We start from the raw sequence: 24,386 nt of genomic DNA, 5'->3' as shown, positions 1-24,386 counted from the left end.
ATCTAGAATGCAATTAAGCCTGATTTCAGACTTCTCCCTCAATATCTAAATTGACGTGTTTTTTTTTGTTTAAATTTAATTCAATTTAAATAATTAGTTATTTAGACTGGAAAGTTCTGAAATGAAAGCCCTGTATATCTTTTTCGTGTGTTTTGTTGTAGGCCTGATTATCATTAAATAAGACACAGAAAATTATCCTGTATAACTTCGCGTTTGGCATTACACAATCATTTTTATCAATCATGAAAACTAAGTTATTTAATTTTAATTCTCAATAACACAACTTAACTTTTTCACAAATTTTAATGATATATACTTTATCTATTTCGGACTATATTTTTTCACGTCTAGTTATGTAGTACTGTTATTTACTTCTCATCACTTACCGATGTTGGTGTTGTGACAACCCGCATTTCGGACTAAATCATGCCTATTAATGCTAAGATAATACAATGAGAATATCGCCGTTGATTTTATGAAACCTTCTATGTAGCAGTACAGAGCATAATTTTTTCAGGAGGAAGATAAAAGTAATTAAATATCAATAGGCATACAGAAGAATATTAGATAATTCGGTAGAAGACGTTGGTGAATATGATATCATCGAGGATCAGGGCAGGCGTATTGATGTTTAATTACTTTTTTTCTTTTTCCTGACAAATTATGCTCTGCAAGCTTACTGTCACATAGGAGGATGCATAAAATTAAAGACGATATGCAGAGGTTTATAATGTCCATTGGACTTTTTCCGTGCTACTGAGAGTGCTCATATTTAAGTTACTTGCAAATACAATTTGCAAAGTTCTGCAGCAAGTAAGTTTAATGTGTTGGTTCTGGGACAACAATCTGAGTAGTACAGAAAGTTATTTTTAATGCCTTTGGTTGTATGTTATATGTTTGTTATGTTATGTTATGTTATGTTATGTTATGTTATGTTATGTTATGTTATGTTATGTTATGTTATGTCATGTCATGTCATGTCATGTCATGTCATGTCATGTCATGTCATGTCATGTCATGTCATGTCATGTCATGTCATATTATGTTATGTTATGTTATGTTATGTTATGTTATGTTATGTTATGTTATGTTATGTTATGTTATGTTATGTTATGTTATGTTATGTTATGTTATGTTATGTTATGTTATGTTATGTTATGTTATGTTATGTTATGTTATGTTATGTTATGTTATGTTATGTTATGTTATGTTATGTTATGTTATGTTAGGTAGGCTATGTAAAGTATGTATGTAGGGTAAAGTTTCCTAATTCCGTGATACTCGTAATTCCGTGATACATTTTTTTTCACTGGATGTTACGTGATTGTATATTGTGCTAGGAAGTTCACCGATGTCTCAATGTCTCAAAAGCAGGAGAAAAATGCACTGTTTCGATAAAAATGTGTGGTGCTATGGTCGAACGGCAAAACTTTGACTGACATTCAATTTAAAAAATGTATCACGGAATTAGGCAACTTTACTCTACAATATGACCTAGGATAAAGTATACCGAAACTAATTAACATGAAATTTAATTCAGAATCATACATTATTTCTCTCTGATTGAGATTCTGACTGATATGTACATCTATTACCAGACAGTACTTCTCACTCGACGATATGTGTCAGATAATAATAAATTGTTTTGTATGTATCTGAAGTCTGATTAGTTAATCGGCGATGTATGTAATGGAGAAGGAAAGGAACTAGCCACCCTACCGCATTATCTTCTGTTCTAGTTGCTTCATAAGTGGTGCCTTGTTGGTATCACTTTTGAGGTTCAGACCTGTCTTCGGACAGTTGACTAAACAAAAAAAAAAAAAAATAAAATAAAAAATACAGTATCAACCAGTAATGTATACATTTGTAAAAATTATCAAATATTCCTTAGACATGTTTCGTAACGCTCCTTAAGATTACTGAACATTTTTTTATTGTAATTGTTGTTATAAATTAACGGACATATCTGATTTTTGTTTCAGCTCAATAATGTTTGTGGGTATCGGATCTCTGTATATAAGCTCTTTCAGGATACCCCGCAGATATGCATGGGGGGGGAGGTCAGGTCAGGGGTATTTGCAGGAAAAGGGTATTTTTGATGGTGGATATTTATGAAACTCCTCTTCATAAAGTTCACACACCGCTTTCACCGCAACCTCGACCAACTGGGTATGAACGAAAATAACGCTCTACGAGGAATTCTTTCTCTTGGGTACTGAGTACTGTTTTCATTATGTTTCTTTCACAGCCTTCTTTAGCAACAACTGAAGTAACAATTATCAATGCCGCCAATAATTTTATCTCTCTGTACAGCGAGTGCAACTTAAACTTCGATATACTTTATTCTGGGCAATGTTGTATACAGGCTATGTAATATGTTTGTTTATATGTAATGTAATGTGTCTAAGCACGTAGGTGCGTGTGTGTTCGACCAATGTATCGGTCATATGCGATTAATCTCCGTTTTACAATACGACAGCTATTTCGACATGGAATCAAGCACGTATTGTTTCGCTCGTCGTCACTTGTCACTAACAGGGAAATCCGTTTGTTACGTGCTCTCCATGCGAGACTAAGTTCAATATCTGTTCTAGATATCCAATTAGTATGTAAAATTTGGAGCTGTTCGCAACATTTCACATTTCCTCCTCTTCTTTGTTCTCTAAATTAAGCAAATATGTAAATAGTGCATCAGTACGTGAACAAAACACCAGGTTCAATGGAGATATACAACAGAGTTCTTCCATTATGGAAGTCAGTGTCCATCATTCGTGCAACCAGTGTAGATGCAGCGCAGATTTTTTTTATTGGAATCAGAATTAAGAAGTTTGTACCAAAACTGTTAAGTTGTGTGAATTTGGACTATACAGGGTGTTTAAAAAATACGGGGCATAATTTCAGGTATGTATTTCCCACATGTAGACAATCAGAATAGTTCATTACAACATGTGTCCGGAAATGCTTCATTTCCGAGTTATGGCCTTCACAACATTGAAATTCACCGGAACGTTTTTCTTCCCGCAGGTCGTTGTCATTACAGAAGATGTTCAAAATGTCCACCTCCTGCTTGAATACAGACCTCACATCGATGTCTCATTGACCTGCGAACACGATCCCAAACTCCAGGAGTATTGCGTATGTCCTCAGAACATGCCAAATTCGATTCCGAAGGGATTCCAAATGAGGCACCGGAGACGAATAAACCAATGATTTTAAATGGCCCCACAAGTCGGAATGAACTGTCAGAGTGCCCTCTTAATGTCTCCTTTGACGGCAACGACCTGCGGAAAGAAAAACGTTCCGGTGAATTTCAATGTTGTGAAGGCCAAAACTCGGAAATAAAGCTTTTCCGGACACATGTTGTAATGAACTATTTTGATTGTCTACATGTGGGAAATACATAACTGAAATTATGCCCCGTATTTTTGAAACACCCTGTAGGCCTATATCTATCGAATGAACTTCAGTGACGCAGCTTTCAACGTTAACGAACCAGCAAAACAAACATGTACAGTCGGATGGTAACCAAACTTACCTTTGTGCCAATGATCCATGGCCTTAGAATCGGAATCAAAATGAACAATGAACATTGTGTAAAAAAATTTGTTAATTACTTTCTTCGTGATTTTCAATATAAAATAATTTACCCGTACATAAAGAATAACAAAATACAGAATAATACTGTATCTAGACTCGTTACAATTAATAATAATTGACATTTTCAGTTCATCAAAAATATACTTTTCTGTGTTCAGAAAAGTAATATTTGTACCCTGAAAATGCACGTAAATGGGGCAAATCTGAAATATGATACAGTATTTTTTACTGTATCACCAAGTGAACAACAAGTTTGTGAATGTAATAGTTCATTTCGTATATAGCACATCACATTAAACCCATAATTCGTTTCAAGACACTTTTCATTTGTTGCATTAATGACTATTGGGACTTCTGCAGATTGGTATATAATGTATATTTGAACAATAATTATTCTCCCACTTCTCGCGGCGTCAGTCATTTCTATATTTCTGGACTGCAGCAAAGTGACTATGGCAGGAAATTGTTTGAAGGGATATTCAAACATACTAACATCATACATAGGTCGAGAAAGCAAAAAACTATGTCTATTATGAGTCAAATTTTGAAGAAGAACGTTTCTCTTGATTCTTGTATTCCCCATGCAAAGAAAAGTATTCCAGTTAAATATTTCGTAGCAAAGCGTCCCTGAAATAATATTCCTTATACACATTACATAATTTCAACGTAATATGTATATCCATTTGTTGATAGGCTTGCATGATTACTAGTAAATCTTGAAGTTTTGTATTCAGTTTTGTGTGATTGGAAGATTTAAATTATGTAATGTTGTAAACCGCTCACTAAACTACAACTCCGCTGAAAACGTTAGCACGTAATGAAACTGCTTCTCTACTATGCATATTGCTGTAATGTAGTTCCGAAAGTCATCCATCCACAGTTGCGGATATACTGTGAGTTGTTTATGTGAACAGAGTATAGTATACACAGCAGACAACTACCGAGATTATCTATATGCGTGGCTGCACACAATCTGAAATCAATGTTTAGGTACGAACTTCCTACCTCTAATTGTAATGTTTATATTGGGTGTTCATTTCAAAGTGTGTCATGACGTCACTGTTGTTGGGTCACCGATTTGAAGCGAGTTTCAACTTATATGTTAGAGAAGTTGCCTATTATTTAAGGCGTTCTTCAATCTGAACTTGAGAACGTGTACGGTATAACTTGAACGTCGTAGCAACAGATGGCGGTCTGTACAGTCTGTGTGCTACCCTAGATCATATATGTAACAGATAACTCCTCGCTACGTTAAAATCGTCAGCACTTTGAAGAGAACGACCGCCAGGTTCGCCACCCGTCCGCCGTAAACGAACACGAGATGGCAGCACAGTCGCTAATGCAATTCAAATGCGAATTATGACGTGACTCCTTATGTACCAACTAGATGGCAGCGTAGTAAACCTGACAAAAGTTGTTAACCTTAAAGCCTATAAGCCCGACATATCTGTTACATATATGATCTAGGGTGCTACCATAACCTCTTTCGAACTGTGTTTTGCGCCGGCAAGTCGTACGCAGGGTATTTGTTATCATCGGTTGCGTACGGTAACATTCCACAACACAAATCAAATGCTCCGTGTCCATGTTGACCGTCGAAGTTAATGTCAACAAATACGTAAGTAATCGTCTTAACCCTCTCCCCATATCCCGACAGTACGTATTTCCAAACAGTTCACATTCCTGCCACTACCGGCGTTACCGTACGTATCGGTACGTACTCTTCAGAATGAACGCCGTACTTGCTAGCCAACTTCTCTGCCTCTTAGATTATATACCTGAGCTGCGGAAGTGTAGGAAGATTGAATTCTCTAGGCTCATCAGCTAGCCACATGACGGCATACAGCGAGCCAAGACACATTTTGAACTGAACACCCAGTATAAAGTGTGTCGTTAGAAAGTATACAGCATTTCGTTTATTTATACGTTGTAGAGATAGATTTGCTTGCGTGGTTGGTGGGATTGCCGCTGACCTGATGCTCAGGAAACGTTCGACCGCGGGCTGCGGGATCTCTCGCGAGGCGTCAATCACGCGAGGGCGTGTGGTCCAATACTGCTTCCATTGTGCTCGTCGTAAATTTGTGCGAACATTGATAAATCAGCTCAGCGCTGTTTGCTTTGTTTGAGGAACACAGAGTTTACATTAGCCACACTGAAACTATTCCACTTGACCCATTTAACTATCTGTAATTGTTGAGCAAGCTGACTTCCGTAATTAAATTTTAGTTCAAAACTCAAGAATAACGTTGAATTCAGCAGTTGCTCACGCTTCTGCTATTGTATTTCTTTCTTTCACTATTCCTCTTACTTCCTTCTCTCTTATTCTTTCTTTCTCTCTTCCTCTTTTCCTTTTCTTCCTTAGCCTTTCTTCTATATTTATCCTTCTCTTTCTCCCTTCTTGTTTTTCTTCTTCCTTCATCTTTTTCTTCTTTCTTCCCTTACTCTTTCTTCTTCCTCCCTCCTTCTTTTTCTCTTCCACTTTTCTTCTTTCTTCCTTTACTTTTCTCTTCTATCTTCCTCTTTTTATTTTTCCTCTCTTACTCTTTTTCTTCTTCCTCCCTTACTCTTTTCCTTCCACTTTTTTGTTTCTCCCTTTCTCTTTTTCTTCTTTCTTCCTTTCTCTTTTCTTCTTTCTCCCTTTCTCTTTTTCTTCTTTCTCTCTTACTCTTTTTACTTTTTTCTTCTTCCTCCCTTACTCTTTTTCTTTTTCCTTCTCACTTTCTTCTTTCTTCCTTCCATTTTCCCTCTTCCTTCCTTAGTCTCTTCTTTCTCCTTTACTCTTTTTCTTCTTTTTTCCTTCCACTTTTCTTCTTTCTTCCTCCTCCTTTCTCTTTTTCTTCCTCTTTTTATTCTTCCTTCCTTTCTTTTTCTTCTTCCTCCCTTACTCTTTTTTCCTTCTACTTTTTTTCTTTCTTCCTTCCTCTTTTTCTTCTTCTTCCCTTACTCTTTTCCTTCTTTTTCCCCTTCCACTTTTTCTTTCTTCCTTCCTCTTTTTCTTCTTTCTCTCTTTCTTCTTCCTCTCTTCGTACAATATCTCGTCATCATTGAATTATTGTTACTAATATAATAGTTATACCAATTATTAACAATTCTTGATAATTTGGTTTAAGAGACCATTACTTGCTTTCAGTCATCTGATGATTCATTTATTTTTAGGATTCAATTAATAAAACAATTTGTTGAAATACTTTCAATTATCTCTTTTTACTTTTTCTTCTTCCTCCCTTACTCTTTTTTCCTTCTACTTTTTTCTTTCTTCCTTCCTCTTTTTCTTCTTCTTCCCTTACTCTTTTCCTTCTTTTTCCCCTTCCACTTTTTCTTTCTTCCTTCCTCTTTTTCTTCTTTCTCTCTTTCTTCTTCCTCTCTTACTCTTTTTACTTTTTCCTTCTTCCTACCTTACTATTTTTTCTTTTTCCCTTTCAGTTTTCTTCTTTCTTCCTTTCATTTTTCCTCTTCCTTCCTTACTCTCTTCTTCCTCATTTACTCTTTTTCTTCTTTCTCTCTTTCACTTTGCTTTCTTTCTCTTCTTCCTCCCTTACTTTTTTCTTATTTTTCCCTTCCTCTTTTTTCTTTCTTTTTTCCTCTTTTTCTTCTTCCTCCCTTGCTCTTTTTATTCTTTCTCCCTTACTCTTTCTTCTTTTTCCATTCTACTTTTTTCTTTCCACAATATTACACTGCTGCTATCGTTATCGCTGTCTTGCTGGATGTTGGATAAGAGAAACGAGAACCTGCCGGTGAGTAATCAAATCGTTATTGGTGTGGCGGAAGTATTCGAGAACTTTTATTCGAATAAATTATTCTATTCTTAATATTATTCGAGAACAGATTATTCGATTCTAAAAATTATTTTGATTCTGCCCATCACTAGTATACAAGATAGAAAAGAACCTGCGCTACAGACCACTTATCAGTACTGCGCAGAATATGGTGGTGGGGATCAGTCGTGTTCTAGAGTCGCTCCATGACAGATCGTCTCGCATCAAGTACATTTTACACCAGAGCTGGGCAGCAAGAGCGGATTCTACTCTCTCACGGGGAGCCATATAATTTCTCTTCATCCCCTTTCTTCCCCGTCGAACACCGCACAGCGTTGATTCAGTAACGGATGAATATTAAGCGTCCCCGTTTAGAGTCTAGTTCCGCTCCCGACGCCCAGGCCTATTTTTACACAGTACTGTAGTTTGTGATTCTGTATATTTATAAATTACAGGTTTAATATGAGTTTTTCATTTTCCATTAATGTACCCCTTATGCATCTTCGTATTTGTTTAGTATTTTCAATTGTCTATTTCCTTTGGACGTCTTGCCCTTATTATTATTTTTGTAATAACTAATTTTCTTCAATTTGTTTATATAATAAATAATACTTCATTAATTACAATTTCTGCAGCTGTTGTCAAGTTTCACAATTGAAATTCATATTGCAGGAGGCCTAGGTCTTTGTTTATATCCTCTGTTTTCGATGCTGTAGGAAAAATGACATTACCTAGACTCTGCTATTCCCGACAGGATTATCTACTAATTGCTATGTATCTATCTATCTATGGCTCTTCGGCCCGTTTTCGGGCCATGGTCTCCCCAGTTCTTCCTCTCCATTATTCTCTGTCCCTTGCTGCCACCTTCCAGTTCCTCAATCGCAGCAGACTGGTAGCACAGTCTAGTATATACAGTCACGAAGCTCAGTACATAGTAAATATGCATCCATAGATAGTTGCTAACCACTGGGATCGCTAATATCGCCTCATTACACATAATGCGAAGTAGTACCGGCACCTTCACAACTCAAACTTCGTGACTATTTATTATACTAGACTGTGCTGGTAGTATCTTCTTGAACCATATCCTCCAATCTATTCCGTGGTCTTCCAACAGGTCTTTTTCCTCCATATTGCCCCTCTAAAGTTCTCCTTGGTATCCTTCCCTTCTCCATCCTGATTATATGTCCTGCCCATTGCAGTCTCCTGATCCGTATGAAAGTTGACAAAGCTATATCTTTGTATAATTCATGATTATATTGGATTCTCCATTTTCCTTCCCTTAGGACTGGTCCAGATATCCTCCTTAACACCTTTCTTTCGAAGTTGTTAACTGCATTCTGTGATTTTTTTGTGAAAGTCCAATTTTCACTTCCATATTATAATTATACTACGAATCATTGCTTTATATAGTTCAATTAGACTTCTGCAAATTGGCTCCACGATACCTAATTAGAGCGATAAGTGAATAATATGCTTTATTAGCGACTTTAATTCTACTAATTTCACTCGTATTAATAATTTTGTTCGAAAATTTAATTTCGCTATTGAACACAGTTTCTTGCTGTGAGGTAATTATTTCTTGCCCTGCAGTCTCTTAATAATTATCACGGCAAGAACATTCGCTGAGCTCAATTAAATTACCGGAAATCAATCCAGGATTATGATGTTATTGTTTATAGTTTCATTCTGATTGGAAAGCAAGCAAACATAACAAAATATGCCGCCAAGTTCAGACAGTCGTTTTAGTTAATATGCATAATATTTATAGCATGCATAACTACCTGACTCGAGCATCGGGGTAAAAGTTCGTGTGGCAGATGCATTGTTCGGGCACCGCACCTAACTCATTCATAAGACAATACAGATGTATCTCGTTGCTCGCCAATTCCGGTGTGCAGTTCCAACTTGTCCCCGACTATTCTGGGACATAACATTTTTTTTGTTGAACTCAAACGCGTAACAAATAACCGAACCTGCAGCCGCTCCATACCAGAAACTTTTTTTAACCAAAAAGTAACTTACCTTGCTTATGACGTCATTTCGTTGTCATTATCTTTTTGCACTTTATTTACATGGCTAGTATGTCGTCCCTGTACAATTTATTTTCAAGAAAGACTGAAGGAAGTAACACGACGATGCATTTCGCGACACAGTTTCATTTGAATTATTATACAGGGTGCGAAAAACTATTTTTACAAACTTTTGAGGTATGATGAGAGTAAACAGAAAAAAATCATTTCGAAGAAAGTAGCACTGAGGTAGTTCCGGTGATTTTTGAAGTGAAAGTGGATGAATTTGTAAGGGATTTTTTCAGATGGATTTGAAAGGTTAACGATTTTAGGGAAATTTGAAGAAAAAGAAATTGTTGGGAAATGCAGTAAATTACGTGTGAAATGAGAGCTGCGTGGTAATGGAAGTGCAAACGTTGTGGTTTCTAGTGAAGAAAAGTGTCTATCTATAATATCATACAGCAGAAGTTATAACATAACCTAAATAATTTTTTTAGTTGGTTATTTAACGACGCTGTATCGACTACTAGTTATTTAGCGTCGAACCTAAATAATATAAACAAGATAAATGATAGAATAGTTTCAATTAAGGATAATGAAATAAACATGAATCATTTTAAAAGGTACAATTATTGAAAGTATAATGTTGACGAACAAAGAAACAAATGCTAGGGAGGTGATAAAAACAAAGAAATACTAGGAAAGTGATAAAAAATAAATGCTAGGGAAGTGACGAAAATTGTAGGATAAGCAGCCATGATTGGTTGAAACACGTCGTTTCGGAGGCCTACGTTTTATTGGTCAAAAGTAGTATGACTTATTAAAAGTGTAATTGTCAATGTAACTTGTTAAACTTATAGGGAAGTGTTGAAATATAAGGTAATGGTACTTAATGTAAAGAAATGTTGTGGTGGCACCTTAAGTAACCGACTAAATAAATCTTTTATTTCAATTTAAATATTAGATAAAGCAACTTCCAGTATGTTAGGCTGTTATAATCTCGGAAATTCGCTTATTCGCTTTGTTATTGATAACAATAATATTTATCAAATTTATCATCATCGTCGTCATCGTCAACAACAGCATCAACTATTACTTCTTTAAAGAATAGAATGTTTGGTCTTTCCCTTCTCTCCATTGTGAGGATTTTTACTAGTACTAGACATTGATAAATAACATATATTATGTATTTTGTTTATAAAGCCGGGATCTAATGATAAAACATTGCATTCTGAGAATTGGAAATTAATTGTCACCGAGGCGTCAGAAGTGAAAAGCACCCGCACGTTGATTGTAGAGCCCAGTGAATAACCAAACAACTTTTTTTGTACTCCGTTCAACAACTTTCATCTGCATCTGTTTTACTTTCTGGTCATGGAGTCGTACTTAACGTCGAATGTGGACAAAGCAAATTTAACCAGATCGATGAGTTTTTGTCGAGGGTGAGAACAAGTGCAGAATGTTTCACACGAAGCAGTTCCGTAAGTAAAAATAAAAATCTAGAAAAATCCCCATAGCTGGATCAATAATGTATTTCCTTTTCACATCTAGGAAGTGTGTCCGACATTTCCGTGTTTATTTTGAAAATTAGTAAGTTATAGGTAAAATTGTGTAACTGTGAAGTTTCGAAGAAATGCTGACATTGACAGTATATGATATATCACCAGGTTATTATTATTATTATTATTATTATTATTATTATTATTATTATTATTATTATTATTATTATTAGGGAACGTATTCTATCCCAAGGCGTACGTAGATAAGGTTAATTGTTCATAGATTTTATTAACGTGATGTCATGTTTGGCGCGTGCGGCAGGTGCTATCAAAGAACCCTTGCATCTTGTTTCTACTGCAGTTGACATTCTATTCATGATTGGAAACTAGACTTCGCAGAATGTTAACAATACATACTAGAATGATACTATGGTGACCTTTCCTACAATTTAAATTGTGTTCGTTTATTAATTTCTTTATTTTTACTGGCAGAGTTAAAGCCATAAAGCTTTTTCCACTCAACTAGTAGGGGAGAGTCGGGCAGTATCGGACATCGGGTAATATCGGACAGTGCGTTTCTTTCATCTACCACCATATGGTAGTACCTGAATGACATGCGACATCACAGAAATGTAACCATGTCAATCAGGTACTATCATCGTGTGGTAGATGAAAGGAACTCACTGTCCGATATTACCCGATGTCCGATACTACCCGACTCTCCCCTATAGAATTACATAGCAAATATAAATAACAGCAATACAGAAAACAATGGATTAATAATAATAATAATAATAATAATAATAATAATAATAATAATAATAATAATAATAATAATAATGACGATGATAATAATAATAATAATAATAATAATAATAATAGCAAAATGTAGATGTGTTTAGTTACATGTAATTCCAAGAGTTAAACAATGACATTATTTAGTCTTAAATGAGACAAGTTAGGTAAAAAATTGATTAACATGATGAAGAAAAATGTATGTATTAAAAATAAAAATCATATTATACAAAAGTTACATTTTAAGAAAGATATTCTAGAGATGAAAAGCAGTCTTTTTACAATCGACTTTGAACAAACAATGTTTCTACCCATCAATTATAATATGTTAGATACTTGGTAGGCCTTCACGTATTTCATGGTGTACAACCCTTTTCAATCCAGTGTGGACTTAATCAGAAAAATCAAGATCATTCAAGAAAATAATATAGCTGCTATTACAGAATTTCAGTTGATAGATCCCTAGTTCTTCTTAGAGCTGAAATATTTGTTTTAAAAGGAGAAATTCGTAGTGTTTGGGGAACATACAGTAAGGTGCAAAAAGACGTCAAATACTCCGTAGTGTTCTTTCATATATCTGGCTACATCCGAAACAACCAACCTATGTGAAAAAAAAAAAAACGTTCTTGCACACGAAATACATCAAGAACAAAGCACGATCACGATTAACTAATTCACATCTGCAGGACTGTTTACGTGTAACTACAAACGACTTCTCCTTGGACATCGCTGAAATTCTGAGTAACATTCAAGTTCAAGGAAATCATGACTCTTTTGAGTATTTTAAAAATGTATTTATTTGTTGATTTACTTACATTTATATTTTGCTTGTATTTATGTACTCATATAGGCCTATTAAACCTATTCGACCTCATGGTGCTCGCTCACTTGGTATTACACGTAGGCGGTGCTCACAGTCTTCAAAGGGTTGAAATCCCCTGCTCTACATGGTGAAATACTTTTCGTTTCGCTGTGTTTACTTGTTGAAAAATTATAAGTAACCCTAATTTACTACGTTTTTTGGATATCGTTATCGAGCGGTTGTTTTTCTCCACGTTAGGCCCGTCCATTATTGTGCTACGTATGTTGAATTCAATACCGATTCATCAGCCCTGTTTCCTTGATTAAGGTGTGCAGTCCAGATATAGAACTTGATTCAAAATGTTTTGGTTCTAGAGATTCTTTCCTTAAGATAAAGTAACTTCTGCGAGCCATGCATCGCAGGAGCAAATTATGTGCCGGGTTGTTTTAGTCTCCTTCCCGCAGAATCTACAGCATACCCATTATATTAAAATGCTTTTTCACAGGAGTATAACCCGCGAAGAAAGCTGTAATTGCTCTCAGCTGAAATCTATTACATTGAAGTAATATTTCAGCTCTTTGTTGCATGGCCTAATAATAAATATAATGTTGAGTCTTGGACCACTTTTTAATCTGACACAGTACCTAGGTATTCAGAGAGCCGGCTCTGGTCCAATATACTAGTTTGTTGACGCCCCTTCTCTTGCAAGTTCGTCAGCTTTTTCGTTTCATTCAATGCCCTGGTCATGAATGAATATATAATAGGATGCGAAACTGCGGTCAGCATCATCTGACGGAAGGGGGTTCAAATAAGATGATCAGCGCCCGACGTCGTGGGTGGTGAACATTAGAACTATGTGTTAGGTAGATTACCCAGAATTCTCTATTTATCCGTTCGTTCGAGACGAACAGACGATGCACGAGAAGACAAGATGGCAGCCATGCTAAGCGTGTCTATAAGCAGTTATGTTAAGCAGCGATGTTTAGGAAAGTTGTAAAAATAGTGTTGTTGAATGTATTGTAAAGTAATAGTAATATAAGAAATTTAACTATCTAAATAGTTTTTGCAGACTTTTCCATTGCGCTGTACACTAAATACCCAAAGAGTACAATTCCAATTATCTAACCTTTTGCTTTATTTTCTGTCTCTGTTTGGTTTTATTTTAATTGGATAGTGTAAAATAGATCTTCTCTTTTATCTTCCTGTTGGTTCCGGTAAGAATTTTCAGGGGAAGATGGTGTGAGAAATAAAAATGTAAATGTTTTATTTTAAATTGGGTTAGTTGTGAATATCGATGAGGATAGGAGGGAAGGAATATTTTCTGCATAGTTTAACATTTTCGTCACCAGGTGCGCTGCTAAATGCATGGAGCAATTTTATTAGTATTCGTTTTCGCTACTTGGTGCGCTGCTAGATGTAATAAGTTCTCCACCGTCCAACAGATGGCAGCAAGATCAGTTTCTGCATTAGCGCCTCTAGCATGTGTTACGGGAAACTCAGTAAGTTTCGCATCCTATTATATTCATCTATGCCTTGGTTCTTCACCTGTCTTGCCGACCTTGAGGATCCGATCGTTTGCTTGCGGATCTTCACGGTTACGGGATTCCTTTTTCTACAGGGCGATATACTTTTCGTTTCGCTGTGTTTACTTGTTGAAAATTATAAGTGATTCTATTGTACCACATTTTTTTGACATCTTTATCGAGCGGTTGGCGATCTACTGTGCGAATACAACGACCTAGTTATACGTCAAAATCCCAAACAGAATACCAGCACAAGTGAGATTCGAATTCAGCCTCGGATTACAAGTCAAACTCTCTGGCGCAAGAGATAAGCCTGCGACTATGACATATCTCTAAGGTATGGATTTTGACGTCTCTAAAAAGCGTTAACGTCCATTGGATGGGATTTTATAAGCGTCTACTCACGCTGGCGCTGAGAAATCACACACACACACACACACACACACACACACACACACACACACACACACATACACAGAGCGCTGTAAAAGCTGGACCAAGCACGCACATATCATTCTATTGTTTTATAAAGCAGAAGTGAAATTGTGCTCGGAATGATTGGAAATGTAGTGACCGAGCAATGGTACTGCGTACTCTACGTCACTAGGGATTTAAAGCAATCAGACTTGACGAGAAAGTGACATTGCAGGACCATTCACAGTGCTACAATGGAATTTGCGACCATTTCATTCTGTAAAAGTTGAGTCTAATGATTTTAGTTTCGCTGGATATACCACCGTGCTAATGAAAGGAGTCAGACAATGGTAGCCGTAATCACCCACACTTTTTAATTTTTACATTAATGAAGTTAATTTGAAACTGAGGAAAACTTATTTTATAAGTACAATAAACATTTGCCAACGAGTAACCCGATATTTTCTGAAGAACTTATTATAATTAAAGAGATGAAAGAAGATCTGCAGAGAGTAATATTTAATAACAAAGAATTACACCTTTCAAATATCTGTATACAAGACTAAAATACAAACATTCACAGAAAAATATTCGAGGCGAGCAAAAATTCTAATAGCAGACACTCCTGTAAAAAGAAATTACTGATTTTAAATATCATAAGTCTGAATGATTATAAATATCGATGTCTTACTTACTTACTTACTTACAAATGGCTTTTAAGGAACCCGAAGGTTCATTGCCGCCCTCACATAAGCTCGCCAGCGGTCCCTATCCTGTGCAAGATTAATCCAGTCTCTATCATCATACCCCACCTCCCTCAAATCCATTTTAATATTATCCTCCCATCTACGTCTCGGCCTCCCTAAAGGTCTTTTTCCCTCCGGTCTCCCAACTAACACTCTATATGCATTTCTGGATTCGCCCATACGTGCTACATGCCCTGCCCATCTCAAACGTCTGGATTTAATGTTCCTAATTATGTCAGGTGAAGAATACAATGCGTGCAGTTCTGTGTTGTGTAACTTACTCCATTCTCCTGTAACCTAAGCACCTTATTCACAAACACCCTTAACCTATGTTCCTCTCTCAGAGTGAGAGTCCAAGTTTCACAACCATACAGAAGAACCGGTCAAAAAACAAAATGAGATTTCACTTGATTCCTACCAAAAATTCTTCCTGAATCTTCTGCTAATACTTCGTGAAGACATGGATACGAACTTCAGAGGAAGAGATTTAAATATCTTATTGTGTCAGACATTTTTTCGTTATCAAGATTTTTTTTTCCACTCTCCTGTAAAACTTAATTTTTTGACCTACTAGGTTGCTGCTCAACACCATCGATATGTTACCGTAAATGTACGAAGACCGGTAAATGTTAGAAGTTACCGGTATAACCTAACATTTACCGTTATAGTGCGGTAAAACCCCGAAATATTTTATTAGATTTCTACATTTTGAACTTTTACCAAGAAATGTTGGTAAATCTCATGATTTACCAATGCGAGCTGGTAAAAACTAGATTGAAGAATCCATAACGAAGAATCCCGCCTCCGTTGTGCAGCTTCAGACATAATTGCAGGATCGATAAAGTGAAGCGGTTCCGAGAGGCTGCCAAAGAAAGTCTTGAAATGCAAGCGAAGAAAATGAAAGCAGCCACTTGTAACAAAATTCCAAAACTTTCAGTCAGACAGAATTTGAAAATCAAAGTAACGGATATAGACCGGGCAAAAATTGACGCAAAATCATTAATAGCAGTGGTCATAAATATTCAAGATGACGAGTTTTGTAAACTTGGTATCAAAGGTGGCAAACGGAAGTCATTGTACACTACGAATTAATTTATATTGTGCAAAGAAAATTTTATCATCATCGAAGAAGTATGAAAAGAAGAAATTAGTGTACGGGAAGTGGTTGGCAAACTATCTTTCGTTGGAGGACAAGGGTTCAAGTAGTGTAATTGTTTAAAAAAGTGTTTAACAAAAAAATGTTGTGTAAATCATCTTCCATGTTGTATAATTCTAAATTTCATAGCAGTCAATTTGTTCTAACAAGAATTAACATTCATAATGTTTGTTTTACTTTATTTGTGAATCTAGACTGTTTGAGGGAATATAAAGGCTTTGTTAATTTTTGTACGGAATACTATAACAGGCAGTGGTTAAAACTATATTATTTTTCACTATTTTAAATATGGAATATTGTTTATTATAATCACATTGTAATGTAAAAATATTTAAATAACTTCAATTTAAAATAAATATAAATTATTTCAGTCATTGCTGAGGTAGTTTTACTTATGTTTTTAAATATATCCTAAAACAACAATAAAAAGATGAATCGGAAATAGATATGTAAAAATGCGAAGGACGGCAAATCTTAGTAAAGATTTTTTTATTACATTAATACGATTTTACCACAACTCATCGGTAAATCCTGCGATTTACCAACATCTCTTGGTAAAAGTTCAAAATGTATGTATCTAATAAGATATTTTGGGGTTTTACCGCACCATAATGGTAAATGTTAATAATAATAATAATAATAATAATAATAATAATAATAATGATTTATTTTAGCTGGCAGAGTGAAGGCCGCAAGGCCTTCTCTTCCACTCAACCAGCAAAAAGTGTATATACATATGCATGAACTTACAAAGAATCCAACAATTTGATTTAGATGAGAGTTACATGTATACAAAAGTTATTTACAAATTAAACAACAAAATACTATGAACTATTAATTAAACACTGAAATAAACTGTGTAGCAGAATTAAACTAAAATACATAGAATGTTAATATATTTCAAATAATATTAGATAATAGAAAGAGATTATTACGAGACAATTAAAATACAGCACAATCAGGATGATGTCTAAAGAAAAAAGTAACAATGTAGTCAGTGATAGTTTAAATCAGTAAGATTGGAGTGAAATGCTAATAAGGTTATCTTTTAAGCTGTTCTTAAAGGTGTTTGTTGTCTTGCAGCCCCTAATACTTTGTGACAAGGAATTCCATTGACGCGAGGTGGATATTGTAAAAGATGATGAATAACAAGATGTTCTATGAAGAGGTATACTTAGCGTGCCACAGATAAGTGATCTGGTATTTACGTCGTGGTTAGAGTATAGATAAGAGAAACGAGACGAAAGGTAATTTGGTGTTGAAGTGTGCAGAATTCGAAAGAGTAAAGACAAAGAGTGTAAAGTTCTACGTTCTTTAAGTCGGAGCCACGAGAGACTTGCGAAGGACGGTGATATGTTAGGTTATAACTTACCGGTAAATTCTAAGATTTACCGATCTTCGTACATTTACAGTAACAGATATATTGATTTTATAATAAAAATGTTCAATGTTTGTATGGTACAATTATTAAAAGAACATTGTATGGCAAAACCAATACTGAAACAATTTTTAACTTTTATAAAGTGATGGCAGCCCCCACAATCCTCTGTGGAGCTGATTGTTCGATCCAGATACAACAGCAGTTCTTCTAAACATGGTGGAATCATATTTAGCTACAAAATAAGGAAAACCGCATCGAATTGCCGGTTTAAAAGTGGATATTTTTCTGTCTTCCATAGAGATGGATTTATGTCTTTTGTCTAATTTTTTACTGTACTTTGTTATCTTAGGGGCCATGGGGACTGAGTTTTAATAAAAATGGCCAGAAATCAATGTTCGTTTTTTTTTTTTTTTTTTTTTTTTCACGAAATTATTTCTTGGGAACTTAGAGAAGTTGATAGTTCTTTTTTGCCTCTACGTCCTCTTTGGGGTTCATAAGCGATTTTTATAAAGTTCTGCTCCATATTTCGTGTAGTCTAACTCTTTTCATAAATTTGTCTTTTTCTCGAAACTACATTTATGATATTGATAATACTCCATGGGCATGCAATTTTAACTAAATTCAATGAAAATATCCAATACCTTTTTCAAAGATTATTGTGCCTTTATTACGTTTTTATTGCCTTTTTTGACTGTCTATTTTAACTGTAATAAATGCCTAAACATCTGGGCTCTAATGATGATGATGATGATGCGACAATAGTTACGTGTTCGTTGATGTATTGGTGGTGATGAATTTGTACAAGTTAATCTTAGTTTCATTGTGCACATAGCTCAAACTTTTTAACAGAGTCGTGGATCATTCTTGCTCTTTCCCTTCTCCCGACCTGGATACAGTATCTCACTCTGAGCTGTTTATTCCTGAAATTGGCTGTGACATGACCTACTTTCACTATGGCCCACAGCTGTGGAGTAACGGTTAGCGCATCTAGCTGCGAAACCAGGTGGCCCGGGTTCGATTCCCGGTCGGGACAATTTACCTGGTTGAGGTTTTTTCCGGGGTTTTCCCTCAACCCAATATGAGCAAATGCTGGGTAACTTTCGGTGGTGGACCCTGGACTCATTTCACCGGCATTATCACCTTCATCTCATTCAGACGCTAAATAACCTAAGAGCGGCGTAAAATAATCTACTAACCTACCATCTAACGTTGACGAAATATATTCGGAAAGAGTAGCCATCGATGAACCGTTGCTTTCATTCACAATTACTTTGATTTAAAATTTATTTGTGCTTAAAACGATGTTTTCTGTCTTAAAATATTTACATTGAGTTCACATTTGAAATATATTGGATTATTTGCAATATGTAATATACACCGTGTTCAATTCTCTGCTGCCAGGTTCATGCATGGCAAAGTTGTGTTTAATCCCGCATTATTGATTCATACCTATCCACTCATGCACCGAGGACACATGTGGCAGGCAGTTCTCTGCACGACCTTCACTCATGATGAGATCCTTATCTCTGCCACGCAGTAGCATCGAGGATAAACGCAGAGGGGCACACTCCCTGTGTGCCTAATGTAGCACCGTCGTAAAATCTGCTATTCTGCTATAATTCCATTCTGCTGCTACTGCTACTGCTACCTTCAATACTAAAACTATCACCACCACTACCCTTACAAACTAGAGAATCCGGAGGTTCATTGCCACCCTCACATAAGCCCGCCGTCGGGCTCTATCTTGAGCAAGATTGATCCAGTCCCTAAACATCATATCCCACCTCCCTTAAATCCAGTTTAATATTATCCTCCCATCTACGTCTCGGCCTCCCCAAAAGTCTTCTTCCCTCCGGTTCCCAACTAACACTACACATAAGTTACACACATTTCTGGATTCGCCCATACGCGCTACGTGCCCTGCCCATCTCAAACGTGTGGATTTAACGTTCCTAATTATGTCAGTTGAAGAAGACAATGCGTGCAATTCTGAGTTGTGTAACATTCTCCATTCTAGTGTAACTTCATCCCTCTTACAAGAAAACATTCTAATGGGGACAGATAAAAAAGTTATTTTTTTTTCTTCCACCATGTTAATAATGTCAAAAGAAGTGCTTATACAAATTTTGGCAACTCGACCGCAATTATGAGGGCCGTAAAAAAATAAGTTCGCCAGGAGCCGTTAGCAAACAGAAAACACATTTTCATTAGAAAAATTTATTGGAACAGACACAGAAATTGTTGAGCTATTTTTCAACATACTTTCCACCGGAATTGAGGCATCTGTCATTCCGTGGGATCAACAGAGAGAGATGCAGACAGCAGTCATATACTGTTTCCGATCCCAGGCGGCATACTTCTACGACACAGATGCACAAAAGTTGATCCCACGGTATGATAAATGTCTCAATTCCGATCGGTGATACGGTGACAAATAGCGCAACAGTTCCTGTATTTGTTTCAATAAATCTTTCCATGCAATTGTGCTTTCTTTCTGTAAACGATCCCAGGGAAAATCACTTTCTGGACAGCCTCGTAATTGCGGTCGGGTGACCAAAATTTATATAAGTACTTCTTTTGACTTTATTAACATGATGGAAGAAAAAATTTAACTTTTTTATCTGCCCCCATCAGAATGTTTGCTTATTAGTCCAAAATATTTTCCTAAGCAACTTATTCTCAAATACCCTTAATCTCTGTTCCTCTCTCAAAGTGAGAGTCTAAGTTTCACAACCATACAGAACAACCGGTAATATAACTGTTTTATAGATTCTAACTTTCAGAGTTTTTGAGAGCAGACTAGATGACAAGCTTCTCAATTGCATAATAACAGGCTTTCCCATATTTATTCTACGTTTAATTGCCTTCCGAGTGTCATTTATATTTGTTACTGTTGCTCCATTATTATTATATACGTTTCCTTCACGTTGCTGAAGGACTGTGTGTTGAAACGTGCATCTTATTTATTCTATTTTCATTATTATTTTAGCTGTAAGTGGCATAAGAACAAGTTGCACGTCTCTGGGACTGACTCGTTACGACGCGACGAAGGGAGCGGAACCGATATGTGCATTTGCATAATCATCCAGGCGGCCTGCCACATGGATAATGACTGCTTGGGTAGTACGCAGCGAAGAGCCTTTAATCACAGCTACGTTATGAATCATCACAAACTGCGACCTCAGAATACACTGATTTCCTGTGTTACATAACGTTTTATGATAAAAACGTAGGTATGTGTGGAAGTAAATAATTCAAAAAGAAGCTGGCGTTTCAGTGTTTCATCGTCGAAGGATATTATCATATTTATAGTAGACTAGGTGGCCATATATGAACAGGATTGACGATATAAATTACATGATACCTAATTTACGTCGCGTAGAAATACTAATATTTTACATGGTTTTATTTCAATGGAAGTAAATTATGTTACATACTCTGTTACGTGCTTGAAGATGCTGTGTTGGTATGTCTGCATTTTGAAACTTTATGTTGTATTGCATCTGAAATGGATTTTTTTGTGCTGAATTCGAAAATAATATCCAGTTTATTCCAACACGTTAGATTTGATACAAATAATAAAAAGATGAATAAATGGAAATGATTTAATTACTACCTATAAATAGAGCTATAGCTTTGTGAAATATCCTGAGATTTAGTTTTGAACTTCATTAATTTCTACAGTTGAATAATCTTTCGCGTCATCATCCTACGAATACTAATACTTTAATTTATCGTACGAACTGCGAGTCTAATAGCTTGATGTAAGCAAAACATTTGTGTAAGCATATGTCAAAGATATTATTATATTGATGAAGGTAACTATTATTAAACAGTAGAAAATAATAGGCCTAAACCTAAATAAAAGTAAAAAGTACAGGTGCACAGATGTGAGCTATAGTCCTCAAGTATAAAAGACTAATTGTTAGTCTGAGAATGTTGATTCCTAGTAAACTATTTTCAACTCGAGGGTGTGCATGAAACTATTTTCAAGTCGAGGCTGTTCATGAAACTGTTTCCAACTCGAGGGTGTTCATGAAACTATTTTCAACTCGATGGTGTTCATGAAACTATTTCCAACTCGAGAGTGTTCATGAAACTAGATTCAACTCGAAGTATTCGTGAAACTATTTTCAACTCGATGCCGTTCATGAAACTATTTTCAACTCGATGGTGTTTATGAAACTACGAGTATTTCCAACTCGAGAGTGTTCATGAAACTAGATTCAACTCGAAGTATTCGTGAAACTATTTTCAACTCGATGGTGTTTATGAAACTACGAGTATTTTCAACTCGATAGTGTTCATGAAACTATTTTCAATTCGAGAGTGTTCATGAAACTATTTTCAACTCGAGGCTGTTCATGAAACTATTTCCAACTCGAGGGTGTTCATGAAACTGTAAGCAACTTGTGGGTGTCCATGATTCAACTCGAAGTATTCGTGAAACTATTTTCAACTCGATGGTATTCATGAAACTATTTTCAACTCGATGGTGTTCATGAAACTATTTCCAACTCGAGGATGTTCATGAAACTATATTCAACTCGGGATGTTCATGAAACTATAAGCAACTTGTGAGTGTTCATGAAACTATTTTCAACTCGGTTTCCATCAAACTATTTCCAACTCTAGAGTGTTCATGAAACTAGATTCAACTCGGGATGTTCATGAAATTATTTTCAACTCGTTGGTGTTCTTGGAACTATTTTCAACTCGAGGGTGTTCATTAAACTATTTCCAACTCGAGGGTGTTCATGAAACTAAATCCAACTCGGGATGTTCATGAAGTATTAGCAACTCGGGGTGTTCACGGAACTTTTTAACTCGAGAATGTTCATGAAACTACAGTATAATTCTTAGTTGGTTATTTAACGACGCTGTATCACGTACTAGATTAATTAGCGTAGATGAGATTGGTGATAGAGACATGGTATTTGGCGAGAGGAGGCCGGGGATTCATCATAGGTTCCATGACATTCACCTTACGGTTGGGGAAAACCTCGGAAAAAAATTCAACCAGGTAATAAGCCCTAGCGGGGATGAAACCCGCGCCCGAACGCAACCTCAGATCGGCAGGCAAACGGTTTAGCCGACTGACGAGCAAACATTCTCATGGTGGAAAGATAAAAAAGTTAAATTTTTTCTTCCACCATGTTAATAATGTCTAAGCAAGTGCTTCTACAAATTTTGGCCACTCGAACGCAATTACGACGCCGTCCAGAAAGTGATTTTACCTGGAGCCGTTTACAGAAAGAAAGAACAATTTCATGGAAAGATTTATTGGAACAGATACAGCAATTTTTGCGCTATTTTCGTCATATTCTCCATCAGAATTGAGACCTTTTTCATACGATGGATCAACAGAGAGATGCAGACGGCTGTTACATACTAGTTCCGATCCCAGACGACTGACTTCTACGACACAGGGATATAAAAATTTATCCCATGATATGACAAATGCCTCAATTTCAATGGGTAATATTTTGAAAAATAGCGCAACAATTGCTGTATCTGTTTCATTAAATCTTTTCATGAAATTGTGCTTTCTTTATGTAAACTGCCCCAAGGAAAATCACTTTCTGGATGGCCTCGTAATTGCTGTGGAAGAAAAGCATTTAACTTTTTTTATCTGCTCCCATGTTTGCTTGTGAGCTACGCCGGTACTGAAACTCTTTTCAACTCGAAAATGTTCATGTAACTACAGTGGAAGCTCTTAAGCCCGACAGAAAACAAGTTCGACATCCTATAGTTCGACTGCTTACGTAGGAGAATTAGGCACGCCCCTATACGGGCACAAAGAAATGGGTTTGCCATTTGAATGGGAATTGATTCTGTGTCTTGTAGTGATACTTTTGTTAAAGAAAAACAAAATATTTTATTGATTAGGACATCCATATTTAATCACTGATTTTAAATTAATGAACTCTTCTTTTTCTATTTGAGAATTGTGCCGTTTGTGAGACGGAACTGTCGAAACCCACTGTGCATACACAAGCGCATACACAAGTCTCGGGGTGGGCAGGAAATGGAAGTACAGTACTGTATTCGTTGATGGATAACAAATAAGAATTTGTATTCATTTCACCTGCCACACCCACTACCCTTCTTGGACAGAACTTTCAATTTTGTTCAGTTGAACTTAGGAGAGTCCACTGTATTTCCAACTCGAGGGTATTAGTGAAGCTATTTTTAACTCGAGAGTGTTCATGAAACTATTTTCAACTGGAGGGTGTTCATGAAACATGTCTACAACACTGTTTTACAAGTTTATTTTGTTTAATGCCTGACAATCTGAATATTTCAGTCTACTTTTCAAACACTACAATATAGTATGTGCTTCACTAAAATATCTTGTTTTTCATTGTATTATGATTATCATTATTAGGATTATCGCCAGATCTCCATATTGGTATCCAAGTACGCTCATAGCGGTGGTACGGGACTGATTTCCATGATATTACAGACTTGTACATAATAGTCTAGTAATACAAGTATCTCAGAATTGGACCTAACGGTATTTTCGTAGTTTGCTTCTACTGATAATTTCGTAATAACAATACAAAATTTCTTTAAAAGGCTTTATAGTCTCTGATTTAAAGTCTCATTGTGTCATTGGAATAACAAATTGCATAGAACTCGCTTCCTTCAGAATCAATAAGATGTTAGAGTATTGTCATCCATTCTCCAGACCTCCGTTGCTGAG

General features: G+C 36.0%; 1 protein-coding gene across 4 annotated transcripts in view; it reads left to right on the top strand.

Annotated features, from left to right (window-relative positions):
* Positions 1-24,386, top strand: part of LOC138712148 (dual 3',5'-cyclic-AMP and -GMP phosphodiesterase 11-like) — a 1,303,168-nt gene that overhangs the window by 157,609 nt on the left and 1,121,173 nt on the right. The gene's annotated exons all lie outside the window — the stretch shown is intronic.

This window comes from Periplaneta americana, chromosome 13, assembly GCF_040183065.1.
Source record: "Periplaneta americana isolate PAMFEO1 chromosome 13, P.americana_PAMFEO1_priV1, whole genome shotgun sequence".
Taxonomy (NCBI): domain Eukaryota; kingdom Metazoa; phylum Arthropoda; class Insecta; order Blattodea; family Blattidae; genus Periplaneta; species Periplaneta americana.
Note: the sequence above shows the minus strand (reverse complement) of the source record. Positions and strands in the feature narration are given on the sequence as shown.